A 12151-nucleotide genomic window follows, 5' to 3' on the forward strand; every position below is an offset into this window, starting at 1 on the left:
CTTAGCAAACTTAAATAGCGATTTTTTACACAGTCTGATTTTACAGAATTCAAAAGCAGAAACAGTAACTATGCTCATAATAGCAATTTTGCATCATGTTGACTACATTTTTTTTTTTTAACCTTTCAAAAGCTTTGAAAATATGAGACTGCTGATACTGCATCAGATTCTAGCATGGGAAGGTAATTCATTTGTAAATATTAAAATAAAGAATGGAGTAGGTATAACTATATGTGAAGTGAATGGTGTGTGACTGTGTGAGAGAATATGAGATATGAAAAGCCAAGGGTGTAACAAAAAGGCAAGCAGATGCTAAGATTGCAGCCTGCTTTGCTTTCTTGCATCCTATGTCTATAGAACCCATGCCCTGTTAGTTATGTACAGTATATAATTTTGTTGCATCAAGGGGTTTTACCATATTTGGCAGCAGCTTCAGATGAAGTTTTTTACCTACTTTTAGAACTTCAGTTGATTTTTTATGAGCAAAAAGTAGGACTTTATATATTTGTGTATTTTAACCCTTGTTTGTTATGTTTTGTGGTACATAGAGTAAGTTGACATGGGAAACCAATGGCCGATTATTCAAACTGAAGGTCCCCTGAGGCATGTTACACCCTGCATGAACGGTGTGCAAATGGCCAGTTATATGGTTAAAGCCTTGGCATAGTGTTACTGTTCACATGTTGAAGCGTGCTAATTCAACCAATGGCGAGACTGTAAATGATTGTTTCATTGGCAAAATTTGTCCAAAATGTATTTCAGATATGGGATTGGTGTTTTAATAGACATTTAAGAACAGCACACATGATATTATACTATCCCTTTACATCAGTTGTCAATCAATGCCACCTATAAATATTACAAAAATAATTATAATCAGGGTTACAAAATAGTAATTCATTCAGTTGTCACTAAATGTCTGGATCTTTCATTTGAGGGACAGAGGTAGTGCCAGTCTTACAATACTGAAGAGAGAGCCAGGATGATGCGGGTTCTTCTATGAGTTACTCCTATGGGTGGGTGGCACAACTAGTGATGCAGTTGCACCTTTATATATTAATAGTTGTGAGACTGATATTATTATTGACATATTCCAAATTAAAGTCTGTTACTGTACAGAGGAGCATGTGTATCAACCTCAAGTTTCATATATAAAGCACAACCACATTCATTTGTGAACTGCTTTGTTACTGGCTTTATTCCTAGGCCAGAGAGTAAAATCAAGCTATCCTACTGTAACTAACATGAGCTGAAAAAACTGAACAGTGATTGTTATTGAAAAGGACTAAATTGTTGATGATTTATATAAAAGGGGTAAATGATTATTGTGCATGCATCCATAGCAGAGGGATAGTATTGAAAAATGCAATTTTTTGGTCTTAATATTATTGAGCAATTGTTTCAAATTATGTTTGGCATTAGGTTAGGATCTACACTTACACAGAGACATTGGCGGATCCAAAAAGATAGATGCAGAATTAATTCTATGTAGGCAGCTGTGGTCTCCTGTGTGTTCTGTTTGTTGCAACGTACAAACTGTGAAAGCACAGAGCCATAAAATGGATACACACAGAGAGACTTCAAATGATAGCACAGAAAGAGGGACAGTGAGAAGGCCAAACCTATCTATGTCATGCTGGTTACAGCCCAAATTACAGGGTTCTAATAGGTTCTAAATGGAGAATCTAATAGCACTTTCTCTCACTGTGCAAATTCTGCTTGTCTGTGGCACAAAATTTGGGTGAGTGAGTGAGTACAGAGGCTTGTCTCAGTCTATATAAATTTGTAGTCACAGCCTCTCGTTGTACCTCCACATAATGGTTTAAAATTTAGTGGTGAGCACAACTTCCCCTTTTTTTGCTATAGTTTATACAGGAGCAGTGGCCATATCCTGGTTGTAGCTTCCACCATTCCCAGCTGCGACTTATGAGGCGAACGCAAATTTTCCGTGGTTTTCCCGTTTTGCAAAAAAATTGCAGATGGCGAAATGCAGAATTTCGCTGCAGATCCATGCCTGCCGAAAAAAATTGCTCATCACTAGTCAGAATTTTTTATAACAAGGAAAGCATGGTAGTTTGGAGTAGAAAGCCAAATTCACCCATTTTGGATTTCTCATGTGTACTTTAAAATTTTACCTATTGACTTTCAATGGGGAAATTCAACCTGCTGCCATTCTAACACCAGGGTCCCCAAACTGCAGTTTTAGTTTTGAAAAGTGGGCGGAGCCACCAACAGCCAATCAGATTTTACCTATTGAGCTTTATAGGTTTGATGCCAGGGTTCCCCAACTTTACACAGTCAGTCACTGGGTGACTACGTATTCAAGGTTAGCTGCCAAAAGCCAATCACATTTCTTTCATTGTTTTCAGTGGGGAAATTTGAACTGCTGCCATTCTCACATGTTTAATGTCAGGGTCTCCAAACTTTGCACAGTTTGTCACTGGGTGACTACGTTCCAAGTTGAGAAAAGTGGGCAGGGCCAGCAAAAGCCAATCAGATTTCACATATAGACTTCATACGTTTAAATTTAAACTGCTGCCATTCTTTAAATATTAATACTAAAGTCCCCAAACTTTGCAGAGCTAGTCACCAGGTAACTGTGGTTCAGAGTTAGAAAAAGTGGGTGGGGCCACTAACAGCCAATCAGATTTTACCTATTGATTTTCAATGGGGAAATACAACCCAATGCCATTCTCACAGTATTAACCAGGGTCACTAGGGGACTGCATTTTTAGGTTTTAAAGAGTGGGTGGAGCCACCAACAGCAAATCTGACTTCACCTATTGCATTTTTTCAGTTTAAATTTAAAATGCTGTCATTCTCACACTATTTATGCCAGGGTGCCCCCAGGTTTGTCATTGGGTGACTTCGACTCAAAGTTAGAAAAAGTGGGCACACCCACCAACCACCAATCACAATTTACCTATTGACTTTTATTGGTTTAAATTTAATCTGCTGCCGTTCTGTAACTATTAATCCTAGGGTCCCTAAACTTTGCTGAGTTAGTCACTGGGTAACTGCAGTTCCAGGTTAGAAAAAGTGGGCAGAGCCACCAACCGCCAATCAGATGTCACTAGTTGACTTTCAGTGGGGAAATTTAAATTGCTGCCATTCTGACACTATTAAAACCAGGGCCCCCAAACTTTGCATGGTGGTTTTTACTATATAACTGTGGCCCAAGGTTAGAAAAAGCCAACAACAGCCAATCAGATTTCATTCAGTGACTACACGTTTTTCAAATCAACATGAAGTTTGTTCTAAAACTTCCTTTTCTTGTTTTTGTATGCGAGTGTACAGATAGGTCGGTATGAGTATGTGAATGTATGTGCATTGGGGTTTGTTTGGAGGGCTTGAACTTGACCAACTTTGATCTTTTTTCTACCCAACTCAATTATGTATATATGTAAAAGAAAAAAAAAAAAAAAAAAAAAAAAAAAAAAAAAATATATATATATATATATATATATAGATATACTGTATATATATATATAGATATTAACTCTGAAGGACAATTTATATTTATGGAATCAGTTCATGGCAATACACATTTAAAAGGCATGCTGCATGCTTTTAAAAAGGGCCTGATTAACTAATATATATTATGTTATTGCTGTTATATTAATGTGTCATGCATTCTCACCTCCCTCAATATATCTCGAGAATAGTAACTTATGGGCTTACCCTAAAGCCTGGAAGGTCAATAGATTTAAGGCTGCATAGAAAGATAAGTCTTAAAAAGTAACAATTAAAATAATATTGCAGTCTCACAGAACATTTTAATATATATTATAATATATAAAAAAAAGATGTTGTTTTTGTGGATTGTGTCCCATATCAAGGCATTTTAACTTAGTTGTAATTTTGTTTCTAGTAATTTATCTGTAGGAGTCCTGACTGCCAGTGCATTTTTACATTTAAAACAAAGTTCCACTGCACAAGGAGTAGTTGACCCTTACATTAACTTTTAGTATACTATAATTTCTTGGCAGTTTTCAAGTGGTCTTCATTATTTATAGTTGAAATATTTGCCCTCCTTCTCTTCTCTCTTTGCAGCTATTCTGGATTCTGGTAGCCAAAACATGTTCTGTGAGACTGCAATATTATTTTAATTATTACTTTTTAAGACTTATCTTTCTATGCAGCCTTAAATCTATTGACCTTCCAGGCTTTAGGGTAAATTGAACTGTAGCAACAGATAACTGCTGATGGGCTTCTGAACAACAAAGTAAATAATGTCACTGTACTTAATTTGCCAATTGTATGTTTGAGCTATTATATTAATTGTAAGATGCCTAGCCAGCTTTTGAAAGTGTGTGTATAATTGTTTTTTTTATCAAAATACTATAAAAATGTTTTCTGAAATATAATGCCACCAATTTAAATCCAAGTTTAAAAACAAAAATGCATTCATTTGGTAAGATATTGTATATTATTTTACACTCAAAAACAAAACATCTCTCCTAGATGGCAGAGGCTTCAGGTGTTATTTTTGTAGTCAAAATTGCATGGCACAGGTTGTCAGAGATGGATTGTAATGGCATTTAATCCATTTTGAATCAGCCATACTGGATAACAGCATGAAGTATAAATTGCTTCCCAACTTAATCTTCTACATCATAACCATCCTTTTCCATTTGAATAGTTTTGATTGCCGATTTCATAGCTAACACCTTAACCATTCTGACAAGGTGACTGTCTTTCTTTCACAAATTGTATTTTTGAACATCATTGTAGCAAATAGTAAATGTATATTTTTTGGAATGAAAAATGTGGAGCACAGTAATATTTAAGAAACTAGTTTGTGTGACATCGTTTTTACCCTACTACATTCAAGTCTATAAAATAAATCAAAAAGAATTACCCAAAAAACCCTTGCAAATCAAAAAGTCCATTAAATGATGGACCTGACAAGCAATGAACTTACCAGCAAGGAGCTTACCAATGTGAAATGTAACAAAGGAATTAAATTTTGCCCAGTCCCTACTGGTTGCAAGTGGGTCGACAATGTTGTCTTTCATCTGCACAACATGTTTTTCCATATGTGTTTTAATTTTTCACATTCCATTTGTGCACGGTTTCATATAGGCTTCCATTTATCCTCCTTTAACGATGGATTTTTGCAACACTTTCAGTCTAATGGACTAACTAGAAGAAAGTTCACAGACAGTTTTGCAAATAAACTTCAATAATATGACATTTACAAAATGGTGTAACTCTTCTCCCTGTGTCAAATCAGATCTCAGATCATCTGATGTGTATTGTTGCTCCCAGTCTACATTTCACACTTAGATTATTACGGACTATAATATGAGGAAGCCTTTTAGGTGAAATAGAAGAGCCCTGGCAACCCCGGTTTTCACCAATGCCCTTTTGGGGCCCCAGACTTTCTGCTGTAGGGAAGACAGGGATTCTAAACACTGCCAAGGTTGATACAAAAATACGGTACAAAAGGGATCAGGGCAGAGGCACCGTCAGAATCAGGCAAATGGTCGAAGGCAAGCAGCTTAAAAAACTAGACAGTCAAAAATCAGTAGAGCAAATGAAACAAGGCTTTAGCTATGATCTAGAAACTTAGAACCAGCTTAGGAAATTAAAACAAAGTAGCGCTTTTTAACTTGAATTTGGCGCCAAAGTGACATCATCATGGTGCGCACCGAGTGAGCAGAATCTAACCCCTACTGTGCAGACGTGTCTGGACGTGCACCACACCGGTGCACAAAGAAAAGGATGAGCCTGGGGACCAGCGCACCTAGAGGCAAGAGCGTGTGCCAATCTCCCAGCACTCGTAAAGAGCATATAAAGAGCATACATATATCAGCAAACTTAACAAAGGTTGGGAAAATCCTGTCTTTTCACACTTAGTAAGTAAATTTGAATTAACAGAACATTTTACCATATTTTTCAATATATCCTAGAGGTGAAAAGCTGTTAAAGAACGGACTGAGCTTGAAAAACTTTTCACAGTTTTCACCTTGATCAACTTTAGAGCAGACCAGAAAGCATAAGGCTATAGAATAAAATTGATTTTGACTGCTGAGAACATTTTATGTAGAAAAAAAAACAATAGATGAAGTGGGGTAATATTTTGATACATAAGTCAGGTTATAATTTCTATGAAGGAAAATCTTGAACATTTTTTAGAATGTCTACAAAAAATGTGTTCAGAATGTATGAAGAAGCATTCAAAATGTGAAATGCTTAAAAACAAAATACAAAAATGTTACGAGGAAAAACTTTTGACAAATCTGCCTTTTTTGACAAAAAAAGTGCATTACAATAACGCAGTTTTCAGAACACTTTTGTAAAAAGCAATCAAGTTTCTGCAAAGGTTTTAAATATAGCTCATCAGTAAGCTCTAATTATGTTGCTGAACTAGAACTCCAGTTTCTTTTGCTAGACATTGATTTGTAATTGTCAGTAATCTGGTCATTAAAGTGCTATGAAATAATGTTGTTTCTATGATAGTAACAAAACTTTAGACTAAAATATCTTTGAATCATTAAACCCAATTAACATTTGTTTCCCTTAGAACTAATTGTTTAATATAAAATGCTCAAATAATGTACCAAGTGAAAACCCTTGTTATCAGTTGGTAAAAAATATCTAATAATAATAAATCTGCCCTACACTTTTCACTATTAAGAGATATGGAACATTGTTTGTATACATACCAAAGTCTTACCTGTCAGTTTATAGGGGAAGTTCAGTACAATTAAAATGCTTATTCATTTGCCCATTTGTTAATGTTGGTTGAAAAACAAGTTTTATTGATATCATAAAGCCGTTTCACTGTGGTACATCGACATGGTACCAAAGTGCTATATAGCTCAGTTTCAGAAAACATGCTTTTTAAAAAAGAACCATTACAGAGTGAGCAATATAATAGAGAATTTACACAAGGACTGACATTGGTACTTATAGAAGCAAAATAAGAGATTATTTTTTTAGAGTAGCAAACAAATTTTTATTGCTGGACAGCTTTAAACTTGTAAACAGAAACACTGCATGTGTGCTAAGGGTGCCCATACATAGTATTTCAGGACAATCCAGTTCAATTATTAAGTTATTGTTATTATTGGTGGACTAATGATCATACATTTTATTATAGGTGTACCGGCATTGTGTAGTGTGACAAAATTAAGCCAAGCTCACTGGTATAATAAGCCTTGTACACTTTTCAAGAAAACTTTTTTGCTATTAAACAAAAAAAATCTTTTACTCTATAACAACTATGATTAATCCTTGTTAGATAAAAACAATCCTATTGGGTTTAATTAATGTTTAAATGATCTTTAGTCGTCTTAAGGTATGGAGATCCAAATTACAGAAATACCTCTTATCTGTAAAACCCCAGGTCCCAAACATTCTGGAAAACAGGTCCCATACCTGTACAATTGTCATGGTGATAGCACAGCTCACCTTGAGCGCAAACTCATTGGCACCACATGACCCTACAGCAAAGAGAAATTTGTGCTAAATACTAAACAACCTTAAGTTTTAAGTTGACCAACTGCGTCAAAGTAATCATGGAGTGCTTGTTGAATTAGTAGAAACAAATTCTGACTGCACTGAGAGAGTGGTTGATATACTGGTCTAAAGTGAAATATTACCTGTTACAGAGAGCAGGAAAATCATATTAGGTCTCTATCCACATTTTGAAATAGAAAGTAGCTGTGAACTTTGTGGGTACTGGCCTGTTTTGGGGCATCTTACATTTGCCTAACCTTTGTGTAATTCATGTGCACCTGAAGTGGGATTTTCATAACACCAGTGGGCAGATTTATCAAAATGAGATTATAGATCATTAGAGAAAAACTCACACACTTTTTGATTTTTAGAAGCCTATTTATCAAATGGCAAACTCTAATTTTCACCCATTGCCATATACGCTTCTACTGTAAAAGTCCCATAGGAATGAATAGAAAGTGGGTTAATTTTTTTGTGGTGAGCTCTAATCTCACATTTTGATAAATCTGCCTCAAAATTTTATCTGCAACTTGGTTTAAACTCCCATATGATTGTCCTTTTAATGGGACACAACAGGGATCACCTGAAAGAAGTTCAAGTTACAACATGGATCTGGCCACTGCTCCTGTATAATCTCAAAAAGGAAAGATGTGCTCACCACTAAACAATTTTAAAGCTGGGTGTGACTGCATACAGACACAGAAAAGGGGTTCCATCAGCATCTAAAAGATGGCAAATCAGTGTGAAAATGCCAATGGATATTGTCCTAGGCAAAATTCCTTCAGTTCAATTACATCATCAGGGATATATCAGTTGTGCTGCTTATTTTTGGAAATCTACAAATCGGCACAGTAAACCCAAGGTCTTTTCTACAAACAGATTTATGCAGGTATCATAATAAACCAATGCACTCCTATTGTTACAGTGCCTCTTAGGCTCAAAGAATTACATTCCTAATGTTAATTTCCATTCAGGTGGTACCTCTTCTGCCCCTCTTCCTTTTCTTTGGTGTAGGTGTGAATTAGACCACTGTGAGGGGCTGTATGTTCTATTAAGAATTGTCTTGGCGGGAAACCTTTTTCAACCAGTAAAAGTATATTGCTCTTAACCTATGTTAATTCACTATATTTGGGGTGTGAAGGCCTTTTGAATAAGGCAGTTGATAAGGACTGGTTTGATTTTGTACTTTATAGTCAGTGATCTATTGCAGAGGTATTGGCATAAGCAACTTTTTAATTTTATTCAGTAGAAAATAAACACAAATGTTCTTATTTGCAACCACTTCTGGTTTTTTTTTTAAAAAAGCTGTAAAGATATGCATTTATAAACCTTTTAGTCAGTCTGAAAAAATCCACAGCTTACAAATATTGAAATATTTCAAGTTTATACCACAGTTGTAAAGCCATAAAAATATATAGGTTAACGGCTTTGTACATCACATAGAAATTTCTGAGTAGAAATAGAAAACATATTTGATCAGAGAAAAGCATCCCGTATGGCATTGAAAAGCATTAACATTCAATTAAAAAACTACCCAAGTGATTTGGTAGGAAAGAGGTTTCGTACGATAACTGGTGCGTGTATGGTGGAAGTCGAGGAGACCATCAACTAAAGGCCTAGGATATTTGTTGTCTTGCCGATTGGACAGGATGGAAAATTTCTCAGGCACCTTCTAAGGCATATCGTTAAATCTGAATAATAAACCTGAAGCCTATTTTGGCTTAAACGAGCTATGTCTAGCTAGATGGCATAGAGCATGGGGCACATTTAGCTCTAACACACCAGGATGGGCCTTTGTTATGTGAAAGGATTAAAGGGGATATGTAGTGAAACTATAATTCACGTATGCAGTGTTCCAAAAATGAAATGAAGGACAGCAGAAAGTTCTTGCAGCAAACTCAAAAAGAACTAAATTTATTGTCCAAGACACATTCCAACTGGGATAACATATACTTACATTACACAGAAGCAAATACAGCAGCAGCAAAAGATGGTAAATGTCAGGGTAGTGAGAAGGCAGAGGCAGCACAATGTGACACCATGTGGAGACAGCTTTGGGAATGTTAGGGTTCACTTTTTAGGGTTTCAATGCCTCATATGGCCCAGATCCAAAACAGCAGACATAGTTTAGGGAGAAAACTATACCTAAATCCCTTGTCAGTACTGCAGTCCCTTCTTTAATTAGGCAGACTATGGGCGAGCTACTCCCTGCAATCAATCTTTGTTGGAGCACAGGATGCTCTTAGCTTATTCTATCTGACTCATTTTTTTAGAAGGTGCTATAACAATAAGTACCTATAACTGATTAAAGTCTTATTCGCGGGGTCCCTGCTCCCCCAGGAACACTTACTGGGGCCTTGTAGATATCAGGCTCCCTGAAGTTTATCCAGCTGGGCCAACAACTGAAGGCCAAAGAGAAAAATCCACCCCTAACCAAACACTGTATAAAAATGTGTCAGGAAACCTATTGGCCAATAACAGAGATAAGCTAATAAGTAGTGATGGGTGAAATTTTTCAACAGGCATGGATTGTTGTCTGCATGAGAAAAAAATGTTTTTTGACACCGGTGACAAATGTTGTCATTTTTGCCATTTTGCAAAGCGAAAAGGGCAGATTATCACTGCTAATTAGCAAAAATAGATACATGGGCATTTGCCTACTAACGAAAGATTAAGGAAGTGTAGGGATATAATGCCATAGGGGCTATTAACCCCATGGGTCCCTACAGTCAGACAGAGGTAAAATTATTTTGTTTTCACCCGCATATCTGACAATTTAAGTTTGTAGACAAAATTAACTTTTTCCAGTGATCAATAGTCGCAAGAAAGAACGTAATTGCAACATGTATGGCCACCCTAACAGACGTTTCTAAAAAGAACCCTTAAAAATGCTTTGTGTGTTATTATTTAATGTGAATAGAAGGTTCACATGGACCACTAACTGGTTCTTGTAAATTTTGTAGGACTTTTTTTACCAAATGAGCTAAATGAGGTACTAAGTATAAATTGACATATAAATGTTAATATTCCTTTCTCTGCTTCAGCTTATTCTTAACATGATATTGTAAGATCTCTTTGAACTGCACATTTTGAAATCAAGTCAGTATCCCAGCAACCAAGGTGAATGCACATTCCTTGCGAATGAATATTAAAAGAATGACAGCAAACCTTTGAAAAAAATGTATTTCACACATGAATATCATCAGTGTAAATACATACACTAAAATACACTGTAAATACGGCTCAGCCTTCGCCTTTAAATGCAGCTGTAAACTCAGATTTTGCTTTGGAAGTCCATAGTATTTCAGTATCATTCCAATGTGTATAATAAATGGCCAACGATATGACCTTTGTTGCATTTATCATCAGGAAAGTTTGGCAATTTTAGATGATGTGTGGCTTATGCTGGAACTGTAAACCTTGCAACTCTCTGTGCCGCTGCCTCCATTAATCTTGTATTGCAGCCCACTTGAAATGATAATCTACCTTGGAATAACTTGTAAAAAAAAAGTGCTTGCACATAACAGGTCAGAGTACAAACAAGCTTCTATTATGTAGCACTGAGATAAAGGCACATGGAGGACAGAGTTATCTAGACTGAAGAACATGCCATATAAAAGGTCTAGGGATTATAATGAGTCTCTGCGGATGGTTGAGAATAGGATAGCTCTAAATTATATTGTTTTTTTCATTAAAAGTTTTTAGTAAATCTCACACGATTAATGACAAATAAACAATGTTCACATATACAGAAAACATTTAACCAAAATTGATTCACAGTTACAATTGGATATTAGGAGAAAGTAGGGGGAGGGCCCTGCTTATAATAGCTTACAATCTAATATACATTAATCATACATTTTCCTTGTTTTTAGAATAATGGCACAAGGCACATTTCGTCACCCACACCTAAAGGAAAATTATATTCCCAGAATGAATACATCAGTAAATATTGTCCTTTTACATCTTTTACCTTGTGCTGCCATTTAGTGATGGGCTGGGTGCTCCCTCAGAGATCACATGAGCAGAAATAATGCAGCTCTAACTGTAACAGAAAAAAGTATGGGAGTAAAATATAGAACTTTGTCCATTAACTGGCTGGTGTGACAACATGTATGTGTGCCCTTTTGTTTTGTTTGTGTGCACTGGGAATGGTATGATCTCTGGGGGCAGCGTTTAGTACTTAAAAATGACAATTCTATTTAGGATTACCCAATAGCACATACTACTAAAAAGGTATTTTTTCATAAAAATAGTTCATTTAAAATAGTTTATTTAGATGTATATTTTTATAGAGAACCACATTGTTTGGGGGTATAGTTTTCATTTAATCTCCTTCATCAAAACAACAAACTTGACAAATACCTTTCCATTGGTGCCAGTGCTAAAGGAGAAAGAAAGGTAAAAATTTAGTACATTTTATCAGAAAGGTCTATGTAAATACAGCCATAAGCACTCACAGAAACACTGCACTGAGTTCTCTGTCAAAAGATTTCTTGTGTCTGTTTTCCTCTGCTAGAGACATGCAGCTCTCTGCTCTCTCCCCTCTCCTGCTTCCCCCCCTCCCTCAAGAATGCTAAGAACTCACTTTCCCCCCTTAGGAATGTGGATCTGAGCCAATCAGCAGGAAGCTTCCTCATAGTCTAACTAACTGAGCATGTACACTTGGTCTGGGTGTCTGTGC

The sequence above is a fragment of the Xenopus tropicalis genome, chromosome 3 (assembly GCF_000004195.4).
Source record: "Xenopus tropicalis strain Nigerian chromosome 3, UCB_Xtro_10.0, whole genome shotgun sequence".
Taxonomy (NCBI): domain Eukaryota; kingdom Metazoa; phylum Chordata; class Amphibia; order Anura; family Pipidae; genus Xenopus; species Xenopus tropicalis.